The sequence below is a fragment of the Pararge aegeria genome, chromosome 18 (assembly GCF_905163445.1).
Source record: "Pararge aegeria chromosome 18, ilParAegt1.1, whole genome shotgun sequence".
In the NCBI taxonomy this organism is placed as follows: domain Eukaryota; kingdom Metazoa; phylum Arthropoda; class Insecta; order Lepidoptera; family Nymphalidae; genus Pararge; species Pararge aegeria.
Genome location: NC_053197.1, coordinates 10,834,331 through 10,859,855, shown reverse-complemented (window position 1 = coordinate 10,859,855; position 25,525 = coordinate 10,834,331). Strand labels below are relative to the sequence as shown.

The 25,525-nt window shown below is 36.5% G+C and overlaps 1 protein-coding gene across 1 annotated transcript in view; it reads left to right on the top strand.

Moving 5' to 3' along the window:
* Nucleotides 1-8,528: 8,528 nt before the first annotated feature.
* Nucleotides 8,529-25,525, top strand: part of LOC120631423 (apoptosis-stimulating of p53 protein 1) — a 395,044-nt gene continuing 378,047 nt past the window's right edge. Inside the window, exon 1 of the mRNA XM_039901000.1 lies at nucleotides 8,529-8,876. The gene's annotated coding sequence lies outside the window, so the exon portion shown is untranslated. The remainder of the gene's footprint in view (nucleotides 8,877-25,525) is intronic.

Below are 25,525 nucleotides of genomic sequence, written 5' to 3'. Positions count from 1 at the left end.
GTAACATATAAGTTAAAAACTATGCTATGTTATCTTATTTATATTTGAAACTGCGGAAACATTATCACACGGTCAAGACATTTACTATCTACACCTACTAGTGCTGTCTACATTGAATGCTACATTTGTTGAAATGTCTTAGTCCATCACTTAAATCAGTTTTCAATATAAAGTAAAATACTTACTATTTCATGGTATATAAGGATCTCTCGGTTAAATTTCTTGTAAAACATATTCTCTGTTTCCACAATTTTAGTAGTACGCAAGTTATTTTATCTGTATTTTTCAGAATTTTTATACAGCATAGAGCTTTTTTTAGGGATTTTTGATCACTAAAATTGCACCATGTTATACTTTAGTCCCTGAAATTATTTCCCTTTTAGAAATGGTGTGTGTTGCGTTGAGCTTTTGATTGTTATAATCTTTATTTGGTTGTTTAATGGAATTGGTATGGTTTATTATTTAAGTATTTGATTAATATTCATACAAATAAGTAATTGAGAAAAAGTGATATCCAAATATTGTATGTACATTAGCAATTGTATCCATCTTGTTAGATTAACTTTTATAATGCTACTAAAATATATGCACTGCCAATTTTAAAACTCATAGAATACCACACATTAGGATCATGCCATGTTAGAGTCATGTATGTATGGTTCACGTGCCTTTATAATGGAAACTATATACAGTAAACAGTGAGAAATTATATACATAAAAACGTGTTTCTTACGTAGTTTTTCAACGCTGTTTATAGTACCTCAACCAATGCGATGTTTCTAATTTTTTATTTGTTAATAATGAAATAGTTCTATGAAATATTTATAATTATACCTCACGGATGCTTGAATTATTCAGCAATGCTGTTTTTGCTATCAGACCAAATTCCTTGACTAATACTTGTATTTATGCTAAGCTAGTTTAGATCGATTTATATATAAGTGATTAAAGTCAATCCAAGTATTTGTATTGAAAAGATTATAGTTGTGATGTACTTCGATCAAGGTACGACCAATCGCAAACTGAGATAAACTGCCTTAAGAAAAGTCAAATATCTGATCAGACCATGAGACATATTGTGTATGATATCCAATTTAAATCAAAGAAAAAAATAACAGATATTTTATGGCCCACTACAGGGCACTTGTTGGACACCTTAGTGTTAGAAAGGGTTAGGCCGTAGTTCACGCTGGCCAAGTGCGGATTTGTGGACTTAACAGACCTTTGAGAACTTTACTCAGAGTGCAGGTTTCGTTTACCTTTGATAGCGAGCAAAAATATGCAAATGAAATTGAATTTCATAAATTTTAAACTTACTGGATAGCTCTAAAAAGCTGAAGGTGCATGCCGCTTCATAAAAGTATTCTATATACATTGTTATTATCATCAACCCCACTACGGGTCACGGGTCTCCACTCAGAATGAGAAGGGTTTAGGCCGTAGACTACGGCCTGGCGCTGGCAAAGTGCGGATTGGTTGACTTCACACGCCGTTGAGAACAGGGCAGGCATGCATAGCTCCGAAAAGTCATTGGTGCGTGCCGGGGTTCGAACTCGGTCTCCACGAAAAAAAGAAGAAGCCTAACCCACTAAGTTATCACCGCTTTGTTCATTTTATTTACACATTGTTTTGTTTTTTTGTTCAACTTTACCGCGCACACATTTAATAATACAGAAAAAGAGACAAATAACAGGAAAATAAAAACTTGAAATAAACAATTTACTTGCAAATGCGGTCTTATCGTTATTACACATCGATCTAAGGTACAGCTTTACCTGAATGTATAAATCATATAGTCATGATTGTAGAAAAGAAACGGTTCTACTCTTTGTTTAAATAGTTTTTCTTTTTATATCAAAAGATATAATTACACATAACATAACTGAATTCTTATATTATTACGGAAAATCTATGGAACTTATTTAAAATGGGTATAATACGTATGTATTCCTTTTAAAGTTTAGCAACATTCAGATCTGCTATTCTATGATCACGACAATATACTAGCCTTTTAGCGCCACTAGTTTAATCTTTTCTTTATAATAATAAGTTTCTAAAACGTACATCACAATTAAAACTAATGGCATTTCCTATCTTACGCAAGTTCGATAAATTCTTAGCACAAGATAAGTTGTTACTTTATGTATTATACAAGATGTTTTATTTAATAATATAGTTAGAATAGCTTAGAATAGCAAGTTGCATATAATTGGTTTTAGGGCTCTTTCACATTGACCATTGTAGATGCCAACAGTTATGTCTGTGGCTAGCATTAAGTATCTACGTGTAGTATCACATACTGCATTAGAAGTGCACACCAGCTGCGAAATTGCGGTTCGGATGCAGTTTTTGTGCGGTTGACTGTATCAAAACTGCAAATCAACTGCGTTGCGCTTGAAGTCATTTCTATCGAATGCACGTTAACTGCACATATAGCCGCAAAGTTGTTATGCAGTCCTAATGCAGTTGAATCAACAGCAATAGAACTGCGTTTAAGCTGCAATATAACTGCATTGTGTTTGTAGTTGAGCGATCTCCATAGCGATGCAGTTATATTGCAGATTGATTGCAGTTCCATTGCAGTTTATTCAACTGTACTAGGACTGCATAACGACCATGCCGCTAGCTAGCAATCAACGTGCAACCGTTAGAACTGCCACTATGATGCAGTTCTTCTTCTTCTTCTTCTTCTGTTCCTGGGCCTTTTCCGCACTTGGTTGGTCTGGGACCGTCCGTTGTACGTATGGCCACTGATGCGGCTCCCCGCTGGATCACTCCAGCCAGCCGAGCTCACTCCAAAAGCTTAGCAGGCCGCCCAGGTCGCCGAGTGCTTCATGGAGTGTTGCTGAGGAGCCAAGGTGTGCTGCGCGTTGTTCTGCTACTCCGTTGCATTGGAGCATTACGTGTATCGGTGTCTCCATGCATGCTCTGCAGAGAGGGCTGTCAGTTATACCTAAAATGGAAAGGTGTTTGTTTAGTGGGCAGTGCCCTGTTATCATACCTACAACTGTCCTTAGTTTAGGTCGATTCAGTTGCAGTAATTTTGTTGTTAGTCGTGGGTCGAGAACTGGTATGTTAACCTTCGTGTGTTTGCACTCTTTTGTTTTAGACCATAGCACCGAGTGTGATGTTTGCGTCTGGTTGTGGAGCCATGTTTTGTATTCAGTGAAGGGTATGGGTATGATGGGTTCCGGTCCAGCTACCCTTAGTGATGCTGCCTGACGCGCTAATTCGTCGGCTGCGTCGTTTCCTCTGTTTCCGTTGTGACCTCGTATCCATTTTAGGGTTACTTTGTTGGATTTTGATAGGGCTTGCAGGGCCTTGTGACAGTCTATGATGCAGTTATGCGAACCCTACAAAAACTGCATCCGAACCGCAAGTTTAACTGCAAGTTCTAATGCAGTTTGTGTAGAGTTTTAACAGGTGGATTGTCGCCTTTAAATCATTTATGTGCATTATTATTAAATGTGGTATAACATTGGAATTGTTATGCTGTAATAATAATAGTATTAGTTTTTTTGCGTAGTGAAGCTTTCCGTGACAGTTCGTCCGTTAAAGTGCTACCGCCATGTTTATTTCTGCGGCCAAGAAACATTACTGTGTTCCATTGTGAAGCTCTTGATTGCTGGTGTAATTACATGCACACATAATGACATGGCTTGATACATAAGACTCAGGTTAATATACAGGGCGTCACTTTGTATGATGTCCTGTCATACCCTGCGAAGTTTCGCTCTGTAAAGTTTTGTCCTGTCAATTATTATAAAGTGTATTGTAACAACTAACATCATCTATCAAATGCACACTATTCCGACGGTATGCCACTTTTAATAATAACAACGTGTAGGTACTATGTTAATATAATAAAAGAACGTTAAGCTCCGTAGGATCCGCTAGCATTTTATGAATTATACTAGTATAATCAGCAATGCGTATTTAAACATATAAGACTACAAAAATAAATGACTATATTTGTTTATATACGTTTAAGAAAGGTGTTAGAAACTAAGATATATGTATACAGCTTCAATAATATTCATCATCATCATATCAACCGATAGACGTCCACTGTTGGACATTCCACGGTTCCAAATTCCACCGTTCTGTGCCGCTTGGATCCAGCGGGCTACCTGCGACGCGCTTAATGTCGTCTGTCCACCTCGTTGGGGGTCGAACAACGCTGCGCTTACCAGTTCGGGGCTGCCATTCCAGCACCTTGGGACCCCAACATAAAAAATATTATGAACAGAAAATATTATCCGCTTACGAACTGAGTTGAGCTTAAAGTTTTCTCTTCATCATTATTCATTCTTTAACGGCCCACTACAGGGCACGGGTCTCGTGTCACAGTGAGAAATGTTTGGGCTGCACCACGCTTGCTAAGTTGGGATTGGTAGACTTCACACGCTATTGAGAACATAATGGAGAACACTTACGCAGATTTTCCTTTACCGTTTAAGCAAGTGATATTTTAATTGCTACAATTTTTTTTTAAACTCTCATTAACTCCGAAAAGTTACAGGTGCGTGCCGGAAATCGAACTCGGCTATCACCGCTACCTTTTCTCTTCGGAGGGTTGTTAGTTTTAATGTAAACAACTACAGCCAGAGAGCTTTCTGGATTTTTTTATATTTTAATTTAAAAAATTAATACTAACATTATTATATGGTTCACTCTATAATTCTATATTAAGTATAATATTTTATGGCATTCCGTGCAATATTATAAATTTAAATAAATATAAGCGAGACTGATTTTTTGACTACGTACTTTGTAAGAAGTATTAGTGATATATCTATTACCAATAGTAATTAATATCTTTATACCTGAAAATGTTATTAAAATATATAATTACGCATACATTTTGGTGTTTTATTTTTGTTTCTAGCAATATATAAGGTGCCATCGGTAACATTATTAATGTGCTTACTGAGAATGAAAGAACTTAATTTATCATGAGTATGTAGTTTTAGAAAAAAAAAAAAAAATGTTAGACCATATCTCTGACTAAACGTTTATCCGTTTTACACGATTCAGTAATTTTATCATGATAAAACTGCAATGTAAGGCCGTTTTTCTTATTTAACTATTAAGTTTACGATAATATTAAAAATACAATACTCGTAGACATTACTAAGCGTTAATTTTTATTCAACACGAATTGTGCTGAACTTTTCTTTAAATTGTTTTTCCGTCACCAATCGAGTCTCGATGTAAGCGGCATAGGACCGTGGAGTTTCGAACTCCCTTCATAAGACTTATAAATATACATTAATATCGGGTGAGCCCTTTAGCTCAGCAGTGGACGTTAATCGGTTGAAATCATCAGATCAGATCAATTAGTAGCATATAACAGTCCACTTGCGGGGCTAAAGGCCTAACCCGATAGGAGGGTTTGCCCATAATCACTATGCTGGGCAAATGGTTTATGTCGTATATGGTAGTTGTAGCACTGAGGACTTTGCTACCTGTTCTCCGTTATGGTCCCCTAGTCACCTCCTAAGACACGTAGGAAAAGGAGGGGTGTTGACAATTGTATTCTAATCTGCCGTCACTACAAGGTACGTTGACATACAGTCTTTAACATAATGAATATTGTAATCTACTGTTGGAACCTGCCTATTCGGAATAGAACAGATTGATGTTAAAATTTAAGCCGGATAGAGATCCTTACGGTAAGGACAACTTCGAAAGCAAACGAGTAAGAGCTTTAGCACACACGATACTTGTGTGATGGATGCTTTAACTAGACTAGGCGGCAGTCAAGTTTGACTGTTAATTCGAACAAATGTTAAATTATTAGTCGCACGTTTTTCTGGTATAAATTAATTGTGTCAAATGTTATCAAGATCTTCTCAGTTGGTTGAGCACGCGGAACATGGTAACAAACAAGCAGACGTACCTGTATAATAATAAAAATATGAAGTATGAAATACGTCGCCATTGTAGTTTTTTTTTAATATTGAAAAATCAAACTAATTACAAGGTACAACTAACAGGTTATTTTGGAAACGATATGAAAAAAACAATACATCATTTAATTGCTTTTCGATGCGTTAGAACGCGTTTATTCGCCAACAAACATCTCAAGCCGCAGCGATCTAGTATGTATTGGTGTTGTCGTGGCATTACGATGCCCGCCTCGGTTTGATGGAAGACAGGTGTTAATCTTGAATAGCATCGGGCAAATCTAGCTTTTACAGCAATATCTACCTAATTACATACTTATAACTAAATTGGTTTTGCATAAAATATGTAATGTCGTGATTATATCCACCTCGGCTCATAACGGTTGTCTAGCGGAGACGTTACTATAGAGGCGGTAATTGTTAATTCGACACAGTTCCGTGCATAAATCACACCTAGTTGCAGCGAGAGGTAAATCTGTACAATTTATTATACATTACTGTACGCCACTTCCGCGGTACTCCCGCGACATTTTAGAGGCAGGAACTGAATATATTGCAATTGATGTGAGTAAGAATGTCAATGAATAAAAAGCCGTCCTTGTTATTCTTTTTATTTTTAATACGCCACAAGTTAGCTCTTAACTGCAATCTCACCTGGTGGTAAGTAATGATGCAGTCTAAGATGGCAGTGGGCTAACCTTAAAAGTTTGGCAGTTATATTAAACCCAAACCACTAAGCGGTTTCTACGTGACATATAGGAACGCTAAATTACTTGGCGTCACGTCTTTGTTGGTGGAAACAAACCACTTCCGAAGTCTCCTACAAGACCTGACCAAAAAAAATCGTAAATTATCTAACTTAAAACTGTGCCGGGTTTTTGGGTCCAGTGCGTGTTCAAACCAGAAATGAGCAGTGGCGTGCACTGGGTTTCTTTCTTGCATGAAATGGAAAAATCCTCCTCCTATACGAGCTATATCAATCTTAGGGTAGGCAGTGCTTTTGTGCATGTATGAAGTGCACGCCACTGTAAATGAGGAGATCCCCACATAGCCTTACAAATTGAGAAGCATTGGATAGGATGCATAGCTTGGAGGATTGATGGACTTCGTTGTCTCAAGTAGCTGGGGCCATCAGGGTAGGCATGTAACCCCACTTAGTGTACAGACAGCATCGAACGAGTTGTAGGGAGTTACACATCTGTGGAGACTAGAGAGTACAAATTCCTACAAGGAGCCTGGCCAGACCGGCGTACAAGTAGGTACGTAGGTACGTTGAAATGATGATGAACATTTACAATATAATTATTCTTTTTAGTTTTAGGTTGCAGTCATCATCATCATCATATCAACAGGCCCACTACAGGGCACGGGTCTCCTCCCACAATGAAAAGGGGTTAAGGCCGTATTCCACCACGCTGGCCCAGTGCGGATTGGGTGCAGTATTGTAGCCTTATTTTTACTCTGTAAGTTGGTAGGTACCAACTATAACCTTCTAGCATATTGGATAGAAGCAGGAGTTACTTTGCCGAATTCCGTGGTATATTATGAAAATTAAGCTTATTTATTATTTATTTTCTATCCTCCGCGAAAAGCAGGAGTATTGTGTAATTTATAATTTCTATATTGACAATAATTTTGTTGACTGAATGAAAAAGATGAATTATGATTTGATAATTAAATAAATAAATAAATATACTCCGACAATACACACAACTAGTCCCAAAGTTAAAAAATCTGTAAAAACGCATCTAGTACAGCGAGGTTACTATACATTTGATGAATTCCTCAATGACAAGGTAGATTGGAAACAGCCAGCCTCGCTCTCATCTCCCGCAAGATAGAAAAATGATTGTAATGTTGATGTTTGAAAAGAGCAACTTCTGAGTTTCTTGCCAGCTCTTCTCGGTAGAATCTGCGTCTGAACCGGTGGTAGAGTCACTACAAATATACATACTTGACGTTTCAAAAGTGCTTATAAAGTAGGCCTACTTGAAATAAATGAATTTGAATTTGAATTTGAAAAGTAAGCGTAGTTTGTGTTATGGGTACTAAGATAACTGATGAATAATGTTATGAATAATATACTTAAATATTTATAATATATAGATAAACACCCACGGCCTTTGACTCAGAAAGCACGGTCGCTGCCCACTGCGCCAATTGCCCGACCATTGCTATCAATTATTCATCTCCATCTCTCCTGAGGACGCTCCGGTTTCGGAGCGAAACGTGCGTAGAGGGTACATTGCCGGAGATCTGTTTGGTGTGGAGTATAAAGGTTGAAGAAATTATTATTTACACCATAAAGATTCTCCTGCTTTTCGCGTAGTATAGCAAACTGAACCTAATTGTCATAATATTCTAGCATAGTCTCGGTTTAAAAAATTATGAATATTTACCATAAAATTATTCTCTTAATCTCTCTGAGTTAGTATGTCTATTCTAGCATGGAAAGTTTGTTGTCCCCTGTCTATCATCTTCTGCGAAACATCGTCTGCTTCTATCTGACAAAGATCCATCGCCAGCTAACGGTCGGTAAGATCGTTAGAAAAATTGGAACCTTGTAATTATTGTTGTTGCGTTCCGAATTGCGATTCAGTCAGCTGTCGGCACATGCTGCTATAGCACGTCGCGCGCGCCGGTCTTCGTTGTATCGACTGTATTCGCGCTACGAAATTACCGCTCGAATTTAAATATCGTCCGTTCCGAAATAAATGCATTAAATGCCATGTGATTTTCTTTGAGTTCCAATTTCCATTAAGCCAGTGTAATTAATTGCTTATCGTGTGTGACCTGTGAATTTAAATCAGATTGATCGATTGTGTATCACGAAGATTGTGTTAGTTACAGCCTACGACTGTATTGCGGTTTCGTTGATTCGTTAATTTAACGATATTGTGATACGAGGAATACATGTGTCATGTAGTGTTTGATTGGATTTTTCGGTGTTAATTATCACCCGAGCAGGTTAGTAAAATTTTGTTAACGAACCCGTTATGTTTTAAATTGGCTATGCTGTAATCTAGTTAGAGATAAAAAAGCCTTATGATGAATTAAAATGTGTTAATGTATCTATCTACTTAAAAAATGCTTAATCATTGACCGTTTGTAATAAAATAAATGAGCTATTTTTTTATTCTTATTAGGGAGATACTTCTACTAGGTAGATAGTAATTTGTCTAAAAGTATTAGGTCAGTAAAATAGGGTAATACGAAAAGACTTTTTGTCATTGTTTTCAAATTTGTTCAATAAAACAACATCAGTTTTGCAGAGGTTCAAAAAAAACCTTACATATTTTATTGTCTTGCTATTCTTTCCCTCTCATTTTGATTTTCACCCTTGTAGTAAGTTGGCATAAGAGTGTAGACAAGTGTATAATAGTATTTTACCGCTATTTAATCATTCTAACACAGATCAATATCAGGACGCTTGTTTTAATTACACGGAGCGATTGTCATCAAACATGCCGAAGACGATAGCCATTACGGGTAAACAAGTTGGTATAATAAACCACTTGTTTGCACCGGACTGATCCGGCTCGAAGGACCATGAATGTATAAGTTTCACCCTAGATTTTATCTGCTTTAAAGTTAAATAGCAACAAAATATTATAAGAAGGGTGTCATGTTCAGGAAATTCATTTATATATTCATTTGAAAATATAAGTATGTGCTATTAAAAATCCATTTTAGTCTCAGAGCTAGGCTAACCCAGCGATCCAGTGAAATGTACTAAAAAAATCTGACGACAATAACAGGTAAAGGAACCATCGCCATGGGTAATTTACTCCAGCCGCAAAAGCCAGAGGTGTTTGGGGTTTTAGATTTCTGTATTTTCAAATTTGTTTCAGTGATAGTTTACTATAGTAGCCGATACTTTTTCTACGATTGCGAGCTCAATAGTGAGAATATTTTTTTCATTCCATTATAAGTAAGCCCCTGACTGCAATCTCTCCTGGTGGTAAGTGATAATTAAGCCTACATGAAATAAATAAATTTTTGGAATTGCAGCCTAAGATATCAGGTAGTGGTCTAACTTATAAGGGAGTATGAAAGTTATATACGCCTAATTGGTTCCTAGCGACATCGTTCAATGCTACATCGTTTAGATGTGAGATTTTACGGTAGGGCGGTAGTAATCTCACATCTTCGTTACCCCCAGCAACGGCCGAAGCCTTCCACCATTTAGCTCCTATTATACCTTCGAAAGTCTCAGAGAAGCTTAAATTCAATGTCAAAATTTTAATCTGCCACGAGCTAGTTCTTGGTCTGGAATAATACATACATATGATACGATTACCGTACTACGGGAGCGGAGCCGCGTCCATATGCTGGAAACTGTCATTTTATTGTTTCAAGTACACTATTGTTAGTTACATTGCCGCATGCATATACATCATCATATTACCTATTAGCATCAATTAGAATAGCGCCACGCTGGTTCAACTTTGAAGTAGAAGCTCACGATAGCTCAGGATTCTGGCTACGGTGCGCATCGTACCTCCTTATCATCGTGTTCTTTTGTATACAATTAAAATAAGCTTAATTTGCTATACTCTGCGAAAAGAAGGATAATCTGCACGGTGTAATCTATAATTTCTGCAATGTTTGTACCCGAAACCAAACAGATCTTCGGCAATGTACTCTCTACGCTGACCTTACAATGAATTAACAATTATTCATCGAAGATCTGTTTGGTGTGGAGTATAAACATTGAATTCTCCGATTTCTCTGCTTTTCGCAGAATGAGTATACAAAATTAAGAATAATTTTCATTGTATATCATGAAATATCTAGTATTTTTCCTTATATTCGTATCCTTTACCATCGTACTTGACAAAGTAGGCTCTCAAGGGAAAAGTACGCGCTTAGACCGGAAAGGGTTGCGGTATTTAGTAAATACACTGCGCTTTATTATAACCACTAAACTACCTTATACAAATGACAGCTGAAATCTTATCCCCATTAGGAGCGCTACATTTGAGTAACGGAGCCTCCTGAAATATTTCCCTGTAATATTTACAATGCTTTAGTAATTAATATTATATTTATTAATATATTAGTTCCTGGAATATTAATTGGTGCTAAACGCAGAAGAGCACCAAGCGTGCGTAAAATATAACCTTGCATTGGCGACTTGACAGTACGAATAACGGGTTACAACAAGCGATTCCTGACTCGTTGGTAGGTTTTACGTGCAGTCTTTATAAACAAGGTTATTTTTCATGTAATAGTTAATTTCATCTTTTCAAAGATGCACGTGGACCGCTGCCCTTATTTTTCTCTAATTACGTTATAACTTAAAACTCTTGACTAAGTAATTTTTTAAAAATTGCTAACCATTGTTCGTAGGTCGGTCTCTTACCCAAGGTTTCAAGAAAACCAATGGACTGATTTTTCATACGTTCTAAATTTTCTTTTACACACTTTTGATACGAAACTCGTAAAACGTGGGAATATATTATGGTATTTTATTGATAAGTATGCAAATAAGATCGTAAACTGCTTGAGTAGTTTGCTTTATGGTGCACTATCTCACTTTAATGTACTATTTTATTTCTATTTTATTGTTTTCATATCTATTCATTTGGACCATCAGACCGTTCTACATGTTATATTATGTATCACCCATTTAACACGTGCTGTTATTAGCTAGTTATGTTATTTTATTTATTTGGATACAGCCTCTCATAAACATGTTATTATTAATAGCTCCTTTAAGAATAAGAATGGCCTAGACCGTAGTCCAACACGCTAGACAAGTTCTATCCGACACCCTAACCTAGTTCCGGTATCTTTTTACTCACCCAACTTTAGCACCAATCTCAACAAGAGAAGGCCTAAGAAAGGATTCTCCTGTGTTCTTTTCTCTCGCATGCTTATCCTCATACCTAGTTAACTTTGTGTAATAAATACATTTTCGTTGGTTTTTGTAATTGACTTTATATGTTACTACCGTAGTTTATGTGTAGAATTACTTAACATAAATGAAATAATGATCATAAGACAAAATTCAAAATTCAAAGTTTAAAATTAATTTATTTCAAGTAGGCCTAATTAATAAGCACTTTTGAAACGTCAAGTCAGTCTGTTTGTAGTGACTCTTCCACCGGTTCGGAAGGCAGATTCCACTGAGAAGAGCCGGCAAGAAACTCAGCAGATTGCTCTTTTCCAACATCATTTTAAAGTTTACCAATCTTTAGAATTTTTCTGTTTTGTGAGAGATGAGAGCGGATTGGCCTGCTTCCAAGCAGCCTTGTCGTTATTGAATTCATCAATCGTGTAGAAACCACGATTTGTTAAATGTGTTTTAATATATTGTTTAAACTTAGGTAAAGGTAGATCTAATATTACCGAAGGTAATCAGGTTACAAAAGCATATACCCATCCCCACAAATGATTTCTGTACTTTTCTCGGACGATATGCAGATATCACTAATTTATGTCCGTTTCTAGTTAGTGGACTGTTTATGTCGACTTTTTGTTTAAAATTTCTTATGTTTTGTTTAAAAACAGTCAAAGTGACTAGGATAGATATATTCAAATAATCAAAGTAACTATATATATAATTGAAATAAAGATATATTCAAATTACTTTAAAGCATATTGCCTTGCAGAATAAAGACAGTAATTATAGTAGTTATTTAAGGATTAAGGAAAGAAGGAAAAAGACGTCAACCTCACTGCCGAGGGTCGTGATCTTTGCCACAGAATATCCTATCTCTAAAGATGGTGCGCCATCTTGGCCAGTCCGTGGCATGGTGCAGATCAATGTGGACAGGTGTGCCGTATGTAGTACTGATTTGGTCTGCCCAACGAGGGCCTCTTAGTCTTTTTCCTTCCACTTTGCCTTCTTTTCCACTTTTTCTATCTGCTGGCAATATGTCCGAAATATTGCTAGGTTCTACGTAGGCATTGTTGTCAATAGCCCGGTGTAAATTTTAGTTGCTTTAGCATGGAAGCGTTCCAATAGTTTCACAAAATGCTCAGGGTGCCTTAGACGGCTAAGGCACCCTGAGCATTTTTCCTCCAGTACCACATCTCAAAGGCATCTATGCGTTTGCGGTCTACGGATCGGAGATTCCACGTCTCAGAAAAGGATAGTCCTTAGATTGTCGTCTTCTGATCGCTACTACGCGGTACCTAAGGCGTCCTTTTGTTTTAAATTTGTACTCTTTGGTTACCTTTTTTTTTTCGACTGTCTGTGCTTTAGGATTATATTATTATTATAATAATATTTTTTTGCCAGAATTTACACGGATAAAACCATAGACGTTTAATTCTAGGTAATACTCTAACCTAGGAGTCGTCGAGTGAGATAAAGCACCGCGGCGGTTGCACCAACGAACAGTGTAGTCAACGTCAATTACAGTATTATCAATTCTATTACCGCAAACATGACATTTTATTTTATTTATTACATACTTAAATAAATGGATGCAACGGACACATTTTATTACAGAATATTGTGTAAAGAATTCCTATGCTATGCTTTCAAAATCACGTAGGTGCGTGCAAGTACATAATGTTCTTATCAAAAACTGCATAACTTGATGCAATTTATACTAGCAGCGTAGGCCAACCTCTTCGGTTAATCTTATCGTTTCGATTATTCAAGTAATTTGTTTCAATGTTCTGTCTCAAATAATGTAATGTTGTTATAAATCTAGGTTTAAAGACATAGGTACTTGAATATGCTTGCGACTTTGTTTTACCAACAAGTAGCAGCTCTAGTTCCGCTAGTTTGAATATACTAGTGAGGCTTTCTATCTAGGTGGACTATATTGTTAAGATCTTTTCATCACATAGGTATCTATTCATACAAATATAATTTTCATTCATACAATATTATTATACAAATATGAGTGGTGTGGCCTCAATGCGAAAGCGCAGATCAGTCGATTTCGCTGGTTAAGTAATATTAAAGGTTGACCCAATTTATTAACAGACTCTGTGGCTTTCCTCCCTAACTCAGAAATTATAATTGTTTTTGTCATCATCGCGAATACCGTTACAGTACATTAATTACCTAACGCGCCAAACAGTATTAAAAATTCAAAAAATCAATATTAATTTATTTCAATTAGGCCAAATATAAGCACTTTTGAAACGTCAAGTCTGTCTGTTGGAGGTGACTCTACCACCGGTTCGGAACGCAGATTCTACCGAGAAGAAGCTGGCAAGAAACTTGGCAGTTGCTCTTTTTCAACATCAACTATTTACATTTTGCATTTTAACATTCATTTTTCTATCTTGTAAGAGATTAAAGCGGAGCCGGATGCTTCCAAACAACCTAAAACAGCGTTGTGGGTCAAAGCATTTATATCTCCTATGAGAGAGAGGAGATCGTTATCTCGGTCGGTCGGTCGTGATGACTGAGTTTTGAACGAGCTCTCTGCGATGTCATCACTATCACCATATCAACCCCCTACCTCCCACGACCTCCCTGGCGAAACGGTGAGCGCTGTGAATTTAAGTAGAGGGCCCGGGCTCGTTTCCCGGCAGAGGTATTTCTGGAATTTATAATTTCTTAATTTTCTTTGATCTGGTCTGGAGACTTTCCCCGTGGCTATTTACAACGTGCCGCTAAGCGATTTCTTTCCGGAGCGACAGCGCGTAGAAATCAATTAGGGGTATGACTACCATACTCCCTAACAGGTTAGCCCGCTACCATCTTAGACTGCAACATCATTTATTACCAGGTCAGCTTGCAGTTAAGGGCTTACTTGTAAAGTGGAAAAAAAAACCATTAACGGCCTTCTACAGGGCACAGGTTTCCTTCCACAATGAGAAGGATTTAAACCGTAGTCCACCACGCTGACCCAGTGCGGATTAGTGGTCACCACACACCTTTGAGAACATTATTGAGACTTCCCAGGTTTGTGGGCTTCCTCACGATGATTACCTTGACCGTTGAAGCCAGTTATATTTAATTGCTTAAAACACACATAGCTCCAAAAAGTTTCGAACTCGGCCCCGAAAATGAAACCGAAGCAAAAACCACAGAGTTATCTTTGCTATAGCATCAGCTCATATATTTTGAGAAGTAGTCAAATTCAATGCGATGTTTTAGAAATCATTTAAAGATTTTCTAACTTTATGACCTCTTACCATGTCCTACCTTACTATCTCTGTTACCTTGTGTTTTGTTGCAACAAAGTTTGTTTATCTATCTATCGAAAATATAAAGTTAGATGTCAAACAAACAATTTTATCAACAGCTTCAACTGGAAGTCCCGTAAATTCATTTGCAGATAATCATCAACTTGCAGAACAAATTCTGAATTAGCCCCGCTCGGGTTAGCGCGACCTTCGGCTAAGTATCGTCGCAGAATACAATCAGACGAGAACGGAGAGACGCGTAAGTCGTAACTGTAAAGTAAAACTAGTTTGGCTGTCGGGCGTTTCTCTAATAGAATCCGACGTTCCGCACGGTAGGTCTTTCTACACTTTTTCTTGGGCACGCACATGCCATGGACATTGATGGCTAGGCCTTGTGAACCGTGTTCGCTGGGACCGGATTCGATCATGCATCTGTCCCATTTTCTCGCGGTGTTTGTTTTCAAAGAATTATCGCATAGGTCGTGCACGTAAAAAGAGCTGTGACGGTCTGATTCACGCGGTGGACCATTTATATTTGTTCTAAGTTAATTCAATTTATCCACACCACAAATAAGCCTCAGTATATAGCCACTGAATTATAGAAAATAACTTCTTTCGTAAAATTTAAAGTAAAATTCTGTTCAGAGTTGCTGTTCTTCTTAATTTCTTACCGGCTCTTCCCGATAGAATCTGGCCTCCAAACCAGTGGTAAAGTCACCACAAACAGAATGACGTGACGTTTCTATAAACTAGTCCAACTTGAAATAAATGATTTTAGAATTTTTTAAACTAAAGTTTATAAATGTGTTTTAATCCGAAAAATCTGTATCTACGGTGTATAATATCACCATTTTTTTAACGCCATACCATAGATCTTCTAAAATACTTCTGTGCTGGGTTCGCTCTAATCATAGAATTAAGAATATACAGAAACCGTGCAAACGACTAATATTGAAGCATCAAAAACCAGGTGGTCACTTCATATTATTTAGTATATGACAGTAAATATTTTACCTCTAATGTTCTAAGCGCTCACCATAAAATCTGAAAATGGGAAAAAGTTTGTGAGCTAGCAATATTCCGCTGTAGTAAAATGAGGCGTGCGCGGGGCGTTTACACTGTTTTATACAATAATGGCTGAATGAGGATTCTGTATATTCTTAATTCATGGCTCCAATACCGAAAACCTAAATTGAATTATCTAATTTGTCTAGTCAGTTATAAATTTAAAAGCTTATTTTTCAAGAGACTCAACAGTGCTTAGAGATGTTAAATTTGGTAATTAAATCTTTTTAATGTCAATGTACTCGTATAGTTGAATGAATTACAGCAAAGAGTTATGAATCACATTCTCAGGTACCTGAACTCCTAATTTGCTTTATGATGTAGATACCTACTTATCTACTGCTTATGCTGTATGCTTTACCTACTAAGAACGTTGAACTCAAAATAGTTTACCAAAGTTTTCCCTCTTCCCCCCAATACTAACCGCACTCACCTATTGTTTGGATTTGGTGTATTAGTTTTTTCTTTTGTTTCTCAAATCAGGAAATGTTAATTATTACCACCGAAATAGCTAGAAGCAAAAAATAATGCTCGCCACTGCCAAATAACTAAATATTTGTTCCATGGTCACGAGTTTATCTTAAAAATAATTTTGTTTAAATTACGTTTCACCGAGGATTACCGGTTGGTGAATAAAACCTATTTTAGTGCGGTTTTTTGCATTATTTATAGTACTTTATCCCAAAGCTCTGAATCAATCTCGTATAAAGTTTGGTATCCGTAGAGGATACCAGTCAGATTAGCATGAAACATAACACGATCCAAGGGTCCAAAGTCTGCTTTTTAACGCACCATTACAAAGAAGTCTACCATTTTGCGTTGAGAAGCATATCCTGTGGATGCTCTGGTAACGAAACTTGGGTAAAATAGGTATTTTAAAGGATCTCTCTGAGGTGTTGTGTCAAAAAAAATCAAGTGTGTCGATGCACGAGCGGAAAAAACATCCGAATATATGTCCTTATGATGTCAAACGTAGATTGTCAGATAAAGCGATGATAGCCTAGTGGTTTCACTTTCGTTTCCGAGTTCACACATCTCTAGCTTTTCAAAGCTATTTGCATTTTAAGAAATTAAAATATCACTTGCATCAATCGTGAGGAAATCTGTATACCTGAAATTTCTCCGGAATGTTTTCAAAGATGTGCGAGGCCCAGGTGCGGAATGCACTGCTCCAGCGTGGTGGACTACGGCCTTACCCTCTTCTCATTGTGGGAGTAGACTCGTGCCTGGAGTGGGCCGGTAATGGGTGGATATGATTATGATGATGAATTTCGAACGGGGTTAAACTTCTTCTTTACCCTGTGGCTTTGCCAGGTGGACAAGTTAATTGTATTCCTTGTTAGTCGATATCATCGGGGCTACATTTTTTGTCTCCTGTCTATGCTAGACAAAATAAAGGGTAAATTTTACTACTTATTAGGACAGGGAGTCGTGGGAGTTCAAGTATAACTACTAAACTTTTATTGACAAAGTTTTACGATGTCGGAGGTGCGAATATACGAGTTGATATGGTAAGTGTACTGTATACAGTGTACTTTCCATTCGGCGCTACAGTTTTGCGCTTTTGCTGTCGAGATCGTAAATGTTTTAGCATACGTGTATTCAAGAGGCACCTTTCAGGTTGGCCGTACCGAGCAAATATTGACACTGCTCGCAAGCAGCGGGTATGTAATGATGAATCGTATTGCCTAAACAAACTTTATCATGAGTGCTGTTCGATATTGAATTTTGGTACTATCTAGGATGATATTCAGCGAGATTCTACATAAAAATCAACAGTTACCTAATACGATGAATCAACAATCTTTACTTAATGTAATGAATGCAGAAGTCGAGCCCCTTTAAAGACACCGCAGCAGCGCAGTGGTTAGCGCTGTGTATTTAATTGGGACGTCCCGGGTTCGATTCCCAGTAAGGGAAATTTAGGCATTTTTGATTTCCGAATTTTTCTGTTTTGTTCTGGTTGAAGCTTCGACCGTGGCTAGTTACCACCCTACCAACAAAGTCGTACCGCCGAGCGCTTTAGCGTTTCAGTTTGACGTCATAGACGCATCATCACTTAACACTAGATAAGAATGCTGTCAAGAGTTAACTTGTAGTTGGAAAAGAAGTTTTATTTTTCCATTACAGTTTACCTTTAAAAAGTCCAATCGGTGGACCCAACATCAGTGGGGTACACTTTATACATGCTCAAATGACCTGTCTACCCTAATTTTGTTAAAATAAATTGTGTAGGAGTATTTTTCAACTTTATGCCAGTTTCACGTTTTATTTATAACCTGGTTAAAATACTGCCAAGCACTATGCCTTAAAAAGTTGGTTGCACGATAAAGCTATGTACACTTAAAGATTATTGAAGGGATAGATAGCTCTGATAAATAAATAGGGATTTAGATATGAACATCACAATTTAAAACCAACTCATTTGGCAACTTTATGAAGAAATGTTAACTTTTTGATGAAACCGAAATATATCATTGACGCCTGATTTAGCAATGATCAACGGCTGAGATATTTGATTAATTACATATAAAGAGATATCTTCGCTTCGATAAATTCTGAGTTCAGTCGCGTCCATCTCAGCTGACCTATGTTACCTATTAACTAATAGGTGCCTAAGAATATTTTTCTGTCGATGATTTGGTTACACAATCGGTTTATAGTTATATTTACCAAAACTCGTTTGGAGTTTTTTTGTTGGCGTGACAGGTCAAGGTTGAGATGTCGACAAATTGTTCACGCAGATCACGATAGACCGACAAATTAAATGATCGTACAACAATTCAAACCTCACCTTGTGCACGAATTATTTTATGACTCAGCTTGTTTATTTTCCACCCTCTTTATTAAGGGAGATGCCTTTGAGTGTATATGGTTTGCTTATAAAATATTTAGAAGACTTTCCGATAAAGTGAGTGAGGAATTGTATTTACTTATACAAGCTTCGCACATCGCACATAAATAGTTATAATATACAGATAAACACCCAGACACGGAAGAAGATCACGTTCATCACACAAACATACAAATATTGTGATAGATTTAAGTAACCATAACCTATTTGAAAATCGGTAAAGTGAAGGTCTACTTTTTAAACTCATGTAAATTTAGGTTTTGGACGGATAGCTATTAAGCTCATATTATAAAGGTAGTGATTGAAAGTTAAACACCCTTGATATGAACTCAAAGTAAATTTATTTATTTTTTACTTTGAAACTTAATATTTCGCCAACTACAGATTAAAATCGGAAAATGATTGTCACACATCTGCAATATTTTTGCAATACTCATTCAGTGACATCCTACACTATGAACTGGAAAACAGAAAATAAAATTTTACCTGCCTTACACATAGTCCCCTACGTGTAAAAATTAAAAAAAAAATCCACACATTATTTTACCTTGTCGGCGTGATTATTTCGTAGCGTGTTGATTTTCTACTAAATAATAGCTTGCTTCTAGAGTTTCTGAGCTTCACACGAAGTCATAAGGAACCCTTATTGAAACCATAATATTTATTAAAAAAAAAAAAAAAAAAAATGAATCTTTGTTGCCTACGGAACCTTAAATATATAACACCTTTTATATTTAAGGTTATAAGTGTTGTTAAGCGCTAAGAGTTGATGTATTTTGAGACCATGACCTCCAGATTTTAATCCCTTATAATGAAGCATTTAATTCCACTTTGCCCTTACTCCCTAACAATAAGGGCGAAAGTAGCTTGCAATTAAGACAGATAGAATAATGAGGTGGGATGCCTTTTGTACATCAAAATAATGAATCCTTGATGTTGTACATGATTTCCTTTAATGTTGGCAATTTACCTGAATCTGACGCAAGCTTGAAAAGATCACGTTCCACCATCTGATTATAGTGTGGAGAATAGTAAGGTATAATTGGTCTCGTTAAATAATTTGTTTATTATTTTAGTTGATCTATCAAGTTATATTCGTTTGTTGATGTTTCAGTCAAGTACCTAAATGTGCATATAAACAAATACCTTATATACTCAATCCCATACTCGGTATGTTTATCTTTTTGATGGTTAAGTAACTCTATCGTATCCGCTATATACCTTGATTTATGATAACCTAATAAGCTTTTCCGTTATGATAATCATCTTCATCAATTCAACATATTGCCGTTCACTTTTGGAGATAGATCTTTTGTAGGGAGTTCCAAAATCTAGCGACCTGGGCCGCTTGTTTCCAACCGCTCCCAGCGACTCGCTTAATGCCGTCTGTCCACCTCGTTGGGGTCGACCTGCACTGCGTTTACCGGTGCACGCCCGCCATTCCAGCACCTTATTACCGCAATGTCCATTAGTTTTCAGAGCTTTGTGCCCCGACCTTTGCAGCTTCAGCTACGTCACTCGCTGAGCTATGTTGGTAAATCTAGTTCTTCTTCGAATATCCTCATTTCTGATTTCGTCGACCGCTGAGTGTCTCCGAGCCTTCAAAATTTAAGCAATCACGTTTCAGATCCGCAAGTCATCAGCGGGCTTTGGTTTTTATACGAAAAGATGTCACAATTTCGAGTGCAGAACTCCCAACTATTGTTGGGTGGAGCGGAACATGAGCGTTAGACATAATTTTCGCCTTACTTATGTTCATACGTAGGTAACAACATTGCTGAGGTCATTGAGCATCGTATTAAAGTCTCTTTTATACTTTTGGAGATATGATTAAACTGATAATGCATCTCTGTATGTTATGGAATAGGGAAATAGAAAAGGCGGGAATGGTATCAGTATCTGTAGGTACTACAAATGGCGTTAATATTAGTAAATTTTTCTTTAGTAGTGTGTAGTTTATGAAATAGTAGAGAAAGAAATTAATGTTAAGTACAATTGATTTATACAGAAACTTAAAATAAGTTATTTTAAACTTTATCATTAATAACACTTAACTGGCATGTTTTTTGTGTCGATCACGAAAAAATAAGATTTAAGCTAAATGGATTCGATTATTAGGTAATATGAAATCATAATCTTTTGTTTATGTATTCGCATGTAGTAATTTGAATGTAGGTTTATAATAATCTTACACCGCCTATTTGTTCTCGCTCTTGTTGTTCTCTATCTCTCCGAGATCGCTTCTAAGCGATAAGGCCGCCTTTTGTATGCTACTCTTATATCTTTCAGTAAAAACTATGGCAATCGTTTATTAAAAAACTATTAGCGTTTTGGTTTCACAGAAAAGTCTCAGAGACGGTTTCAGTTTTCATTTACACATTGTATAGTGACGTTAGTAGAGCGTTATCATTTCGCACTATAACAATGCAATTCACTGTTAAGGAACTAAAGGCAATTACTTACATCACCAGTAGCAATGACTCTTAATTGGGGACCGGACCACTAGTCGTAAAATTATCTTCAGATGTCGAAGCAGGTGCGCTTACTGGTTTTGTATTTGTGCCCATCGAGAATACGTCGATAAAAATAGAGACGACGACGGCCGCAGCATTCGAAATGCCTGCAGTATAAAAAACTGAAAATCGTACATACTCGTAAATATTATCTAAAAGGAAGAAGTAAGCTTTATTCTATAGGCAATAAAATAAGAAACGAACTTCTTACCTTTACTTTATGTAAAGGAATGTAAATGTTTTCAACTTAATCAGACCTTTACAAATATTTTTCGCGAATCTGGCCATTGAATAAATATGCGTAAAAATGCGTTTTATCTTCACGCAAACCCAGAGTGATAAAGATATGAAAATATTTTGTCATTTGGATAATATAGTGATTTGGCCTTGTATATTAAATGGTATTTCGTTTAAGGCTCATTAGCGTTAAAACTATGTATTATTAGCATGACATTAGCATAATTTGTCGCGTGCGAGGTCGCGGCTAGCTGCTTATTTGTAATGAGTTTACGTAACGACTTAAGTGCTTTTGAAAAAAATTAGCATCGACAGCCAACCTGCACTGAAGACAATTGACAAAATGGTTCTGAAATACAGACTTTGTTCATGTAAAAATTGAATATGGTATTTCTCTGTAACTGTGAGATGTTAATTCAAAACTATTTTTAGATCGAACTTGTAATGTTGGATTTATTAATCCGATAATTTTGATATTTTTATGTGGAGGCAAAAAAAAATGAATATACAATCAAAATATTTATGTCCAACACCAAAGAACTAGAAGCAAGACCAAAGCAGAGAGGGATGGATTGTGTGAAAGAGGATATTCGTGTTAAAGCATGACGGTGTGATGATCTCAAAGTTGGCAAGGTAGAAGAATGATGATCCTATGAAAGTTTGTTCTGGAAAAAAGTTAGTACAGGATAAAAATTGTACCCGTAACACTTGACCTTTATTTTAATGTATAATGCCTACATTAAAAAAGTCATTAATTTACTTTCTGTGTTTATTCGGTTTCTGTTGCTAATGAAATATGTGTGGTTTTGTTTGCGGTTTAATAATAAATAATTGCAAATGTGGAATAATTTTCGATAGATCAGCAATTTCAATTCCGTACAGTTATAGAGGATATTTATTATTTTGGAATTTTACTCATTTACTGAAAGATCACCCATATTTTTTTCAATCAAACATGGAATTTAATGCATTAGCTATTTAAGGTTTTTTTGTTTGGGACTGAATGTTTTACCTATGGGAAGGAAAGAATTATCTGTCAGTTTGCGTGTATGTTATCAGGGACTACTGGATCGATTTTTATGGCGTTTTTAATATTAAATAGTGGTGGTTTTTAGGCAACCAAAGCGTTTTCAGTCTCTTATTTTAAAAAACTACCATACTTTTGTTTCTCTGCTGTAAAACGAACCTAAATATTTCTGGACAGACTATTAGTCCAACTAAAAGTATTGATAAACTTCAAACTGTTTTAATTATAACTTTGTCATTATAACGTAGATTTTCAATTTCCGATAAATGAAAAGTTCCCTCTTTCATAAATTTCTTATCGCGAGAAAATAAGAGTTTTACAGTTGCACCTATAACTATCTACATACATATAATACTGTATAACTCTTTTCATTGTTCTTAGGAATATAATAAATCGATAGTTAGGAACTTAATTTTTTTGATGGTAGGAATACCTATATCCAAACTTCTGGTTTTCTCAGAATTTTATAATTAGCTTTATCCTGTACCTACTCTGATATTTTGTTGTACATATATATATATATTTTATGTTTTAGTATAGACTAGACGTGTCCTGCGGCTTCGTCCGCGCAAATTACGGGACGCAGCGTACTACTACACAATCTACAGCCTTACTCAATAAATCAGATACTTAACGGAAAGATTTTGTTCAATCGTACTGATAGTGCCCAATATCCTATGATGTTAAGTGCAGATAATATTTCAACATATTTAAACAAACGACTTAGGTGAGTGCGAATAGTAAAATAAATCTTGGACTATTTGAAACATTTAAACATTGCCAATCGCAAATGCCAGTCCCGAGGAACTACTTCCGTCTCTGCCTTATTTGAAATACTTTTGATTCCCCAAAACAAATAAAACTAGTCTGACTTACTTCGGATTTGTATCAGAGCGTGTAGCAAGGATACTTAGATCACATGGCGTTCATGTGGCTTTTAGAACAAATAACGAACTGAGAGGTATTTGTAACGGTAAAGATAGATTGGACAATAAACAGAGATCAGGGGTATATAAACTCCAAAGTTCTGAACGCCACGCAACATATGTAGGTCAGACCGGACGTAAATTTGAAACGCGTTATACAGAGCATATGGCAGCCTTCGATCATAACCATCCTGAAAAATCTAATTTTGCAAAACATCTTTTAGACAGTGGACATAACGTAGCCAGTAATCGTTCCTACTAAATATAACATCCTACTTGCGCCAAAGGGTTGAGACTTGATTTAAGAGAACAGTTAGAAATTATTTAACATAAGAATGGGAGTTTCGAATTGCTAAACGAACAAATAAACTTATCAACTTCACCTCTATTGAATATATTCAGAGGCACTAATGGCGTGGGAGGGTCTTAGATAGATAAGGTAGGATAGGGGGATAGGGGTAAGAAATGTATAAAAGACGACACATTTGGCAAATTTTTCACTTAACAATTATTCATTGTAAAATCAACATCTCCGGAGGATGCTCAGGTTTCGGAGCGAAACGTGCGTACAGGGTACATTGCCGAAGAGATGTTTGGTGTGATTGAAGAAATTATAAATTACACCATACAGATTCTCCTGCTTTTCGCGGACTGTAGGAAATTAAGCTTAATTTTCGTAATAACCAAAACAAATTACTTCATTCATAATGTATGGCTTAAAAGCATCATCTACATCTTAGTCGATATCGCTGGGTAAGCAACGTTGACCATAGTAAGTAAATAGATGGGTGACCGTCTTCAGAAGTTTGAAAGTTATTTGGGTATCTATTAGTCTCAGCTCCTATCACTAACAAAGAATAGTAATTTTTAAAAGAAGAATCGAAATCTGATTGTAAGTTGATACGTATGCTAAGAGTTAACTGCAAATATGTTATGACTGGAAGTAAACTAGTATAACTACGTATTACACTACTGACACAGTTCACGGCACATCATCGGTCGGCACAGCAAAAGGTGAGTGCTCTGCCCTCTAATCGCTTGGGTGTCATTTCTCTTTCAATGTTACCGTTATTTATATGTTTATTCAGGTAATTTGAAACCAAGTATTGGATTTAAATTACCCGAATAAAGATCCTATACCGTATGTCCGAAATAGATAAGTAAGTATGATATTGGTAGGTCTTATGATTAACATCCGTAGTCCATCAACGTGGGAACAGCCTACTACACTCTTCTAGAAGAGACGGTTTCAGATCATAGACCCATCTTTCTGCTCCAATGCAGGTTGGAAGGCCTCAACGACTATTATCACAAGTAAGTGATAGTAGTAGGGATCGAAGACATAGCGTTTCTTTCGAGGATTCTTTACATAATAACGATTTTGGTACGTATATCATGGTTATAAGGCAGCCATTGAATATATAGAATACCAATCAACAATAAGAAATTGGAAAATTGGCATTGACTAACATATGATAACAATAGTTTTTTTATTCCACTACAAGTTTGACCTTGACTGCAATCTCACCTGATGTTAAGTTATGATGCAGTCTAGATGCTAGCGGGCTGTACCTGTTAGGGAGTATGGTAGTTTTATTGAACCCTACTCCTAGTCGGTTTCTACGTGGCATCGTATCAGAACTCTAAATCACTTAGCGAAACGTCTTTATCGGTAGGGTGTAAACTAGCCACGACCGAAGCCTCCCACCACCGGACCTAAGATTGCCCCTGGCGGGAGTCGAACCCGTGACCTCCAACGATATATATATATATATATATACGAAGGCCGTTGGTTCGATTCCCACAACTGGAAAATTTTTGTGTGATGAGCATGAATGTTTGCCAGTGTCTGCGTGTTTATATGTATATTCTAATTATTTATGTAGTATATT